We start from the raw sequence: 12,367 nt of genomic DNA on the forward strand, positions 1-12,367 counted from the left end.
ACTCTCCATCATGGGACTCAATGAAGTCAGGCTCATTCACTAAGTTTGGAGGCATTCTTGCTTCAGAATCAACTATCCTAAACTTTTCTTTTGTGCTATCCAAGGTTGGTCAAGCATAAAAAGTTCTGATTTGCATCTAGAGGACCAGAAGGAGGAGTAGAAAAAAAAATACGAACAAGCAGGACAATTTTGAAATCTATAGATTCAATTTATTACTTTAAAAGAAAAACAAATTATTCATAATAGAAGACTTACAAGTTCATATACAATCCTATTTTCTGTTACATGAATGCCCATTTTAGTATTTGACAAATTCAGAATATTTTTTAAGATGCTATGGCCTCTGAGTCTCTTCCAGTTCTATGTATTAACTATCAATATTAAAATGAAAGAGTTCAACTAGATATTAAAGTCCTCAATTGTGCTAAATGGTCAGGAAGTTCCTGAATTCAATTCCCACTTCAGACACTTTGTAGCTATGTGACTGAGCAAATTGCTACCTGCATGGCCTCCAGTAAATCACTTAACTTCTCTGAGACTCAGAATATTCCCATGTAAAATGAAGAAATTGAATTAGATTACCTCTGAAGTTCCTTTCAGCTCAAAACATATGATTCTCTGAGTCTCAGTTTCCTTCTGACGCAAAATTAGAATTCTATCCATTTTTTCCTGGTGCTATCCATTTTCAAACAGAAAATAGAGACAAAACTTCTTTCTTCTGCAGCTTATTTTATATCCTAGCCCCTGGAAGAGAGTAGGGATGAGTCAGAAATGAGCCCACAGATATCAAAGTGTGTCTTTCTTAATGTTTGTTTCAATACTTTGTCCCTCCATTAGTGCAAATATCAAGAGCTGGCTGTTGCAAGTAAATCTGGGTAAGAAATGCCACTGATATAGGAAGAGTTTATGACCAAACAAGAGACAGAGAAGATCACAGGAAGTAAACTGAATAATTTTAGCTATATGAAATTAAAAAGTTTTCATACAAACATAACTAATGCAGCCAAAAATTTGAAGGAAAACAAGAAACTGAGGGGGGAAGTTTGACATCAGATTTCTCTGATAAATATATAGAGAATTCTACATATAGAATTTTTAATTCTCAGATATATAGAAAATTGAGCCAAATTAATAAAAATATGAGCCATTCTTAAATTGGTAAACGGTCAAAGGATATGATCAGGAAGTTTTCAGAAGAAAAAAAGCTACCAGTGGTTACATAAAAATGCTCTAAATCACTAATGATTAGAGATATACAAATCAAAACAACTCTGAGAGACTACCTCACATCTATCAGATTGACTAACATGATGGAAAAGAAAAATGGCAAATGCTGGTGGGGTTGTAGAAAAATTATTACACTAATGCACTGTTGGTGGAGTTGTGAACTAGTCCAGTCATTCTGGAGAATAATTTAGGACTATGCCCAAAGGGCTATAAAACTCTGATTGCCCTTTAACTCAGCAATACTGCTACTAGGTCTGTAACCCAAAGAGATTAAAGAAAAGGGATCTGGATCTATCAGTACAAAAATATTTACAGTAGTTCTTTTGTTGTGGCAAAGAATTGGAGATGGAAGGAAGCCCATCAGTTGGACAATGGTTGAACATGTTGGTATATGATTGTGATGGAATACTGTTGTGCTATATAAGAAATGATAAGCAGCCTTAGGCATGCTAGACACTCTCATCCTGAGCTCAGGGTCTGTGTGCTTCCAACTGAGAGTGACTGCTAAAGGCATCTGAGGGAGACCAGGCATTTGGCCTTCTAAGACAGGCCTTTCCTTCTGAGTCCCAGCCCCCTCCAACACAAGGGTTTGAGGGATGACAGGAGGCCACTCGCACTGGTAGCTTTATACTGAGCCTCCAAATGTCCTCATCGTTTTCTATGGAACAGTCAGAAGCACCCACATCAGACATTCCAGTATGATCAGCATGGGGCAAGGATCTCCTGAGGGCACCGTCTCCTTCCCCCCTCTCTCTGCCAAGCAGATGTAGATAGGGAGAAAGAACTTCCAGACTAGTATGTGAATGACTGTTACCTTGGAGTGGCTGAACTGTGTATTTTGGAAGAAGGGGAGATGTGTTAGCCTTCATTCTGAGAAGTGTAGTGGATAGGGAGCAGGGACTCCATGGAGTCAGGTGGCCCAGAGTTCAAATCTAACCTTAGACACTTACCAGCAGTGAGAAACTGGACAAGTCATTTAACCCTGTTTGCCTCAGTTTCCCCATCTTTAAGATTAGGATAGTGACAGCACTTGCCTCCTGGAGTTACTATGAGGATCAAGTGAATGAGTAATTGTGGAGATCCTGGAATGGTATGTGGCACATAGGGTCTCCACATAAATGTTAGTTATTATTATTATTGTTATTTTAAAAGCAGAAATGATGGACAGGATGGTTTCATAAAAACCCAAGAAGACTTATTTGAACTTATGCAGAGTGTAGACAGCAGTACCAGGAGAACATAGTACATGAACAATTTTGTAAGAGTAACTGTGACTTACTTATTCTGATCAATGCAATGATCCAAGACAATTCTGAAGGACTTATAAAAAATTCTATCCATTTCCAGAGAGAAAACTGATGAACTCTGAGTGCAGATTAAAGCATATTTTTTTTAAATTTCTTTCTTTTTTCTTGTTTTTTTTTGCATGTGTTCTCTTTTGCAACATGACTAACATGGAAATATATTTTGCATGACTTCACATGTATAATTGCTATCATATTGCTCACCTTCTCAATGGGTAGGGAGAGAATATGAAATTTAAAATATTAAAAAATGAATTTTTAAAAATTTTACATGCTATTGCAAAATATTTTTTAAATAAATATAAATTTTTTTTTAAAAATGTCACTGCTTAAATAATAAATAACAACATCCATGAATGATGCGTCACCAAATCTTAGAATTTTGGAAGCTGAAAGACAAACTGATTGGTCCTGCTTACCGGGTACCAACTGAGCATCTAAAACTAATAAATTTATCATTGTAGTTCACCTCCATTATAGAAATCAGAAAACTAAGAGAAGAGAGAGAAGAGAAAGAAAGAAAAAGAGAGAGATCAGTATATACTGCAAGTAATAGACCCTTATATTTGGAGTATTTTATCAAAAGAGAACACCATTAAATTTAACTGGATACACTGAAGGAGGAAGACAACCAGTGGGAGGAGATAGTACTAAAGGGCAATACTGGCCTGTAATAAATGTTTGATCATAACTGACTGCCACCTCTGAATTAAGGAAGCCCACAACTCCTCATCATAGGGCAGGGACTAAGATCTCCAAAACAAGACAAGGATAGAGTAGGAAAAGGAAAGCCAAAGACATGATGGTCCATAAGCCATGACAGTCAAAAATTCATGATGGTCTAGGATTTCTGAATCCATACTTCAAGGCAGTTTGTTGGCTTCAGATCATCATCACTACAGGCTCTAAGCAGGCTCTGGTGTCTTACAGGATGAGAAGGGGCCCTACTGAGGATAGGCTGGTAAATGTTTAACAACTGACTCTCTGAGAAAAGGGAATGTATATGTGATATACTTTTAGATTTAGGTTCAATTTGTGTTAACATTTTCTCCATCACTTTCTCAAGTCTAAATAAGCAACAATACAATAAATGAAGCGCTGATTTGTAACATTTGTTTATTTTGCTTTCCGAGGTATGAATGAATATGAAAATGAAATTTTCACCTTGAAAATTTAACAGTCAAATCTTTGATAGCCTGTTCAACTTGGCTATAGTTCACCCATGGGTCCTGCTCAGGAGGGTCTCATTGGTTTTGTTGGCTAAAGGGATTAGTTAAGAATATATTAATCAGTCATGACAGCTGGAGCTTCTGGTCTAGAAGGCTCCAAGTATAAATTCGAAAGAAGTTTCATAGCAAAAGGGAGAAAAAGATCAGGCAGAAGGAAAGGGCACAGGAAAGAGCCTATAAGACAGAGAAGGTGAAGTTCATAAGATATCAAAGGTTTTTCCAGACTACAAGAAAGCATATTGCTCCCTTCGTGAAGACTCTAGGAATTCAAATGTCCAGACTTACAAGCAAATGCTCCTTCTAGGACATACTGCGCTGATATTTCAATGACAAGCTCCATTAAACTTCCTTATAACAGAACTTTGCTTCTTCTAAGATGTTCTGAGACTGGAATTCTATTTCATACTTGTGCCTGAGGCATTACTGGCTAGGGTGTCCAATACAGCCGAACTTCACTCACTCAGAAAAATTGGAAGGGAGATGGGAAACTGAATCATTTACATTTGAATTGTCTCAGAAAGATTCTGAAGACCATCAGGGAGGATAAGGCACCAGACTCTGAGGTTCATTCTCGATCGAAACTGCCAAGCATTCAAACTCTACTGCAGAGAGTCTAAGTCCGATGGGCTGGCCATGTTGATTGAAGGTCAAACATAGGCTTGCATAAAAGACTATTTTATGGAGAACTGACATAAGGCAAGTACTCACATGGTGATCAGAAGAAGTGATACAAGGACACTCTCAAGGTCTCTCTTAAGAACTTTGGAACTGATTGTATGACATGGGAGATGCTAGCACAGGACTGCCCAGTATGGTGTGCCCTTATCAAAGAAGAACCAAAGCAGAATTTAAGTAGCTCAAAAGAAATGCAAGATTCACAAATTGAGAGAATCCACCCTAAATGTTCACATGGACTACTTGTGCCCCACTTGTAGTAGAGCATTCTGAGCTCATATGGGTCTGATAAGGCATGGGTGGACACATCACTACAACTTGACTCTAACACAATGATGTCATTGTGGTCCTCTTCAGAGAACCAAGGACAACCAACAACCATCTTTTTAAAGGAATGTGGTTCTATTATTTTCAAGTACATAAGAGTAATGAGTACCAAGCTATCAAAGTGTTGCCCAGTAAAGGCCTTTATTGGATTTCTGCAATGAACAAACAGCAGTGATTTGCAACGGAGCTGTACAAAATTTTGTCATTTTAGTCATAGAGCGCTTCTAAAGAAGAGAGGTAGCATGGAGCCATAGAAAGAATACTGATTGTAGAGTTGGAGAACTTGATTCAAATCCTGCTACTAGATGTGTGACCTTGGGCTAATCATTCTTCTGAATCTCAACTTTCTTTTGTGTAAAATGGACTTAAGAGAAATGATCATTAAGTAACCAACTATTAATATTGAGGAGGTCCAGGATTTTTTCCCTTACTCATTTGGAGATTAGGTCAAAGCTTAGTTCTCTAAAGGGCAAGGTGGATGATGAGGTGAAATCTTGGAATTATTACCCCATCCAACTAGAGAACTTTACAAAGAATTTAATCTGCGAGGAAGTCCAGTCCATTGTGTTCTACTTAGCAGGATCCAAGAAAGAGACAGATTCTTTGTCTAAATTGCCTGAGACTGGGGGTGGTCTGGGAGTCAAGTCATTTGAATAGGTCCATCTCTCATTACAACATTCATCTTCTCATTAATTGTTAACCAATCAAAGTTGATGGCAACCCTCAGAAACAATCACTCTTCCAAGGGTATATAAGCACTGAGTGGGTTCCATGAGGGGTCTTTTGGCATTTGAGAGTGTCACTGACCCCTTTTATTAATTATCTGCTAGCATGATTAGTGAAATGATTAATTACCCAGAAATTATGTCTCTTTTTATAAGTCACAGACTTCTTAATCTTTGAGATCCCTGCCAGTCTTAAATCTTTGATCCTAAGTACTTAGAACCAGGAGACTATAAACTGTTTGAATGCAGGAGCTATTTCTTTTTTGTCTGTGTATCGTCAGAGCTTAGAAGAAATAATGCTACACCCCACAAATACCAACATCAAGGAAATTCATTTACATATCCGCTCATTAAAATTAAACTCCAAATGCTAAATTATATACTTGTGACCATGTCCTCGGTGTTAAAAGGCTGTCTCCTTTTTCTTTTCCTTCTAACATTTCCATTTCAATGCAATTCTGTTTACACATTTTCACCTTCTTTTGCCTGGCTCATAATTTCTACTTCACAGATATTTGTTGAATTGAATGAAATTGAACTTGAACTAAGGTATCTTTTAAAATGTCTTCCATAATTCTGAAGATTCTCTGCGTAATATTGTTCGCACTATTCATTGGCTTAGCAAGTCTTTTCTTTATAGGAGAACAAAGATAAAGCAGAGCCCAGTGATTGTCTGGATTACCCAAATGATAAATCAATGGAGAATGAATTAGTGAGATTTTCCTGTCATTCCAATGGCTTTCTTTAAATCACAACTGTAGGTTGCTGCCATACACTTTCACCCTTCCACTCCTTCCTCTCCCAGGCTCCTGGGCCATATTGTACCAGCTCTTCCAGGCCCAACGTGGGTGGCCTCTGCAATTTGCACCTTCACTAACTGTCTCCCTGCCAAAAGATGCTGTCACAGCACTTACTTGCTATTCACTCTAATCTGAAGTCTTGCCTGTTTTCTCTTTTCCTGACACAGCCACTGTAATTATTCAACTGTCTTTGCTGAAACACCTGGAGATATAATGGTACAATAATGTGTTTACCTCAATGGGATATTTACTGGAGGGGTTATCACTGGTATAATTACTAATAAGCAAACAAAAATCCCCAACTGTAGGATCATTCAATTCAAACTCTACACCCTCCTCACTACCACCACTAAGGCCCTTGTTTTCCTAACTTGTTACAGCTCCCAGTCTCTGCCTCCCTGAGCATCTCTCTGTCTCCTTAGAATTCCCAGAAAGAACTCCACGAGTCAAATCACATGTTAGAGAGGAAGCTAGCCACATCATGAATGGAAATCCAAATAGGATTTTGGGAAAGTGAAATTCTTACAAAAATTAGCATCAGAATCCTACCAACATGGAGCTCATTCTTAGGCCCACCAAAGGAAGATATTATTTTCTGACCTTTCTTCTATATAACAGTAATTACAAAAGAGGACAAGACTGAGGTTGGGGAAGACAGTTAGTTAGAACAGAATTAAAGATTTCTGACATATATATGCATACATGTAAGCATGTATACATACACATACATACACATGTGTATGTATGTCTCTTTTTCTGTCTCACCTTGAACTCTTCTTCAGTGTGGTACTAACAAGTGAGGTACACCACTTCTTAAAATTCCAGCATTCTCTATGGGATAAGATTGTCCACAGAGCAACTTGGCGTAGATTTCGCTGAGGCATGAAAATATCCAGGTTTTATTTAGATGTTGATTCTGGCCTACTGAGCTGTTGGCATATTTCTAGATGACTTCTTAATATTGGAGACCTTGGACTCTGGTGGGACTTTTGTAAGAGGCTGATACACCCCTAAAACCCAACCAGGAATAACTTTTGTTTTAGAAAATTCATTTCTCTAGAGACTGTCTTTGCCATTCCTTATGAACACCATTTATAGATGTCTGTCCTAAATTCTCTTATTTAGAAATTACATAAAACAGCTCAAATACTTAAATAGCAAATGGAAAGCAAGCTTTCTGGTTGATGCCTTGATAATATCAAAGAAATAATATTAACTTCTTTGATCTGAAACTGTGCAGGCAGCCTCCACCCCTAATCCATTTGCATGTACCTTCTAAGAACCTTTAAAAAAATCTCTAAGGCCTTGATAAAAATTGGGAACAAGTTGACATTCAACAAATTGCCTTTTGAATAAAGGAATGAAAACTAAATGAATTCAATGCCCAATCAGCCTAAGAATATCTGAAAAGGAATACAAAGAAGCTTTGCTTCTATCTGCACTGCGCTGGATTGGTTCATATAAAATAGCACCCAGCTATGGGCCTAGATATGTACCCTCTGACCCAGTGTTTCCAAATTCTCTTTCCCCCAGATCCTCAAATTTCCAATCTGACCTGGAAAACTTGATCTTATTGCAAACCTCATCTCTATTTTACATACGAAGTGTAGGCACTGAAGGATAAAATTATTTGCTTCAGGCAACACAACAGGTGAGGAGTGAAGCCAAGAGTCTAGTCCTTTTCCCAGTCTGGAGCTGGTTCCAGTAGGTAGTGCTGAAAGATACTCATTATTTATTCAGAACTAGATAACAAATAATTAGTCATCACCGAAGAACATTTTGTGCCTATTACAGATGAAATTATGCTTCTTTGCCTTCCCTTCCCCAACCATGTATCAACTAACCTCTCATAAAAGTTTCACCCTCACTACGAGTGCTTAAAGAATTTGCTTGCACAAGTGAAAATATATGTTGAGATGGTTTTTTAAAAAAAGTTTGTGTAATATATGTAAGGGTGGTTTGGTGCATGTGCAGGTCCTCCTCCCCACCCCCCATTATATTCACCTCCCATTTAAAAAATATTTTGTTTTCCTGACTTGCCTAATGAACCACCACTACCATTCTCCTAAATTATGTATTTCCTTTTCCACAAATAACTGACGCAAAGAGGCACTAGGAGCTGCTCAGTTGGACCTGAAACTGGCAACATTTTCATTCTGTATGGGAACAAAGAGGAGTTGTACAGACTGTGGGCCAGGCGAGCAGTCATACTGAGAGAATTTGGCACTCAGAGCCCTCCCTTTATCCTCAACACTCCACTCCCAACATCTTTTGGCCAAGATCATCTAAATCAGGAATCCTTAAACTTTCTTGTGTCATGAACCCCCTTGGCAGTCTGGTAAAGCCTATGGACTCTTCTCAGAATAATGTTTTTAAATGAATAAAATAAAATACATATGACTAGAAATTAACTCAAAGTTTAGTAAATATAAAGATGCATTTTTCCCACCTAAATATCACCTCTTGAAATCTATTGACTTGCTTCTTAGGGATCCATGGACCCCAGGTTAAGAACTCCAACCTATAAAAGATGTAGAAAGGGCAGAAAAGCTACTAGGACAGGGTACAAGCAGGAGTGGCAGAACCTGGTAGGAGATACCATTCCCCCCTCAGATTCAGTGCTAGGCTGTGTAGACCCCAGGATCTACTTCTTAGACCATGAGCTCCATGAGGGCAGGGAGCATGGCATCTCTAAACTTTGCATTCTCCCCACCCTTTTGTGTGCACTGCTCCCAGAAGGCGTGTAATTAATAAATGTCAAATGACTTTTAAAACTTTAGGACAGGGACAAAGAGTTTCCTGTACTAAGAGAACTCAGCCTTGATGCAATCTCCTACTGAAGAACTACCTACCATCTACTCTGAACCTGAGACTGGGCCTGAATCTATCTGAGGGACATGGAGCTGAGTCACACAAAAGAGAGAAGAAGGATAGAGACTGCAGGGCAGAAGCCTATCTCAGACCGATATTGAGCCTATATCAGACTGATGATTGAGAGGTTTAGTACCAATACTAGGGAGGTGATAATCCTACCATGCTTGGGGTGTATGGAGTGTTCAAGGACAAACACCTGTGGTAGGAGGGTTGCTGAGCCGTTTTCAGGGCCCCGGATCCACCTTTGGTGTCTATCCAAGACTCAACTCTCATCTATGGCTCCAAAAAGCTGCAGTATACATAGCAGTCATACCCCACTAAACCATCTCCCCAGACGAACTAAACCAGGGTGAGGGTAACCAGCAGGTCTCAAATCAGTAGGTAAGTTAAGGCAGATGTCTACCTCAGGAATGTGAAGACTTTCCCTGGTGAAATGGGAGGACAAAAACAATTTATTCCAATGACCATGAAGGTAGCTGAAGCAGGTGCTATGGAGCACTCAAAACTTGGTCCGACATTGAAGACACCAAGGTCACCCACTGCATCCTGGGTCATCAGCAGTTATCTCGATTTTTGTCTTGCCTTGGACTTTGAATGCTCTAGAAAAGAGACTGAGACTGACAACTTGGTGCAATTCTGCCTCATTTAAAGTCCATTCATAAATGAGTCAAGACATCACCTCATGATGCCACAGTCCTCTTCTAAGGACAAATAACAACAATTCTGATCAGACTATGCCTGGAGTACTGTGCTACATTTTAGGAATAACATTGACAAGCCAGAACACTTCCAGAGAAGGGCATCCATGTTATGTGATCTCTTTAGAGTCATTTCCCTTTATTCTCTCAGCTTCTTACCAACTCCCCAGCACCCCTCTTCCACCTCTAACCTGTCCCCCAACTCACTCACTTGATTTGATATCCACAGAATTCTTTACATCTAGTAAAGACCTCTTCCCTCTTCCGAGTGTGACCTTGAACCTTCTAAAGCATCTCTTCTTGACCTTCCTTGTGTCATGGACGCTTCTGGCAGTTGGGTAAAAATTTCCAAAAGTATAATTGTAATTTCATAAAATAAAATACATAAGATTACAGAAGAAATACAGTAGTTAAAATATCTTTTAACCAAATTCATGAATCCCAGATTAAGAACCCCAAATGTACTCAGAGGAACAGGCTTCTAGATTAGACCCAACAAAGTTGGTTGTCATCTGACGAATAACCTCAGAATGAAACCTATTTCTATAGGATGGTAAGGCTTATAAGGTGCTTTCTTCACAGCTACCCTGAGGAAGGAAGGGTGAATACTGCCCTGGGAATTTTAGAAAGTTACTTGACCTGTGATTTTCTTAAAGGGCAGTTCTGATTTTGCTACCCTTCCTCTCTTCCCTGACCCTATTCAATAAACTCAAAATGGCTCCCTAACACCTCCAAGACCACATATAAAATCGTCAATTTAGCATTTAAGACCCTTCACAATTTGGGCTCTTCTTCCTTTTCCAGTCTTTTTATACTTTGTGCCCCTCCTCATACTCTACAATACTGACCTTCTAGCTGTTCCTTACATTTATTACTGTTTTTCAATTGTGTTCAATTCTCCACGATCACATTTGGGATTTTCTTGTCAAAGATACTGGAATGGGTTGGCATCTCCTTCTCTAGCTCATTTTGCAGATGAGAAAACTGAGGCAAACAGAGTTAAGTGACTTGCCCAGGGTCATATAGCTAATAAGTGTCTGAGGCTGATTTTGAATGCAGGCCTTCCTGACTCCAGGTCCTATCTGTTGTGCCACCTACAGGTGCTACTCTCCTTCCCTCCACGTTAGTGCCTTCTCATTGGCTGGCTGTCCCCTATGGTTAGAAAGCTCTCCTTCTTTAATTCTGTCTCTTAGTTTATATGACATCCTTTAAGATAGACTAGATCCCACCTCCTGTACGAAGACATGTTTTCCTAGTCCTTTCTACTGCTGGTACCTTCCCTTAGAAAATATCCTCCATGTATACCATACATGTCTTGAACATCCACTTTTTGCATATTATCTCCCTTAGTAAAATGCAATCCCCTTGAAAGCAGGTAATTTGTTTTCTTTCTTTGTACCTCCATCTCTTGGCATAGTGCCTGGCAAATAGTAAGTGTTTAATAAATGTTTATTGATTGACTTGGGTAAATCACTTAACCTTTCTCACCTTCCATCTGCTCATCTGTAAAATCTGGAGGCTAGACTCAGGGACTTCTAATGTCCCTTCCAGCTCTGAATCTATGGTCTTATGATGATGGTCTCTTTGAGCTTCAGTTTTGTCATTTGTAAAATGAGGGAGGTGGGAATAGATTATCTCTAAAGTCCCTTCCCGCTTCAAATTGATAAACCATTGAGGAGTTTGTACTAGTTTGTCCAAGGTCCTTTCCAGCTCTAAATGCTATGGTTCTTAGTGTCAAAAACAGGATTCAAACCCAGCTCTCCTGACCCCAAGCCTAGCAGCCTTTCTATTACCTCACTAAAAAGGAAGCTCACCTGAAGACAGGCAACTAGTTCATGATCTTTTTTTTGTCCATAATGATTCATGAAACCATCTACTGAGGCAATCTGCATTAGTGGAGGGACTGCCCACACTAGTGAAATCATTGGAAGATGGAGAATTTGTTCACATAGATGACATTCCAAAGTCAGAATAGTAGAGTGACTGGCCAAAGGTATAGCATGTTAGATGGGTAGAACTTGCTTCTGGTGGTTACAAGACTGGCACAACTGTTTGAAAAACAGCGAAACCTTTTTGTGGATCAAGAAATTTGAAGAAATAGTTTTGAAAACTAGGGACTTACTGTGTATATGCCCACACATGTACATGTACATGTATAGTACATATACATATGCATGTGTAAACATATGTGTGTATAACCATGTGTGTAACCACATGTACCTTGTGCTATGTTCATGTAGATATATGTACATGAGTGTGTGCACATTACATATGTGTGCACACATATGGGGCAGCTAGGTGGCTGAGTGATTAGAGCACTGGGCTTGGAATCAGGACAACTCATCTTCATGAATTTAAATCCAGCCTCAGACACTTGCTGGCTGTGTGAGCAAGTCACTTAACTCTGCTTGCCTCAGTTTCCTCATCTGTAAAAATAAGCTGGAGAAGGAAATGGCAAATCACTCCAGTATCTTTGCCAGAGAAACCCCAAATCAGGTCACAAAGAGT

This window comes from Notamacropus eugenii, chromosome 2, assembly GCF_028372415.1.
Source record: "Notamacropus eugenii isolate mMacEug1 chromosome 2, mMacEug1.pri_v2, whole genome shotgun sequence".
NCBI classification, from domain to species: domain Eukaryota; kingdom Metazoa; phylum Chordata; class Mammalia; order Diprotodontia; family Macropodidae; genus Notamacropus; species Notamacropus eugenii.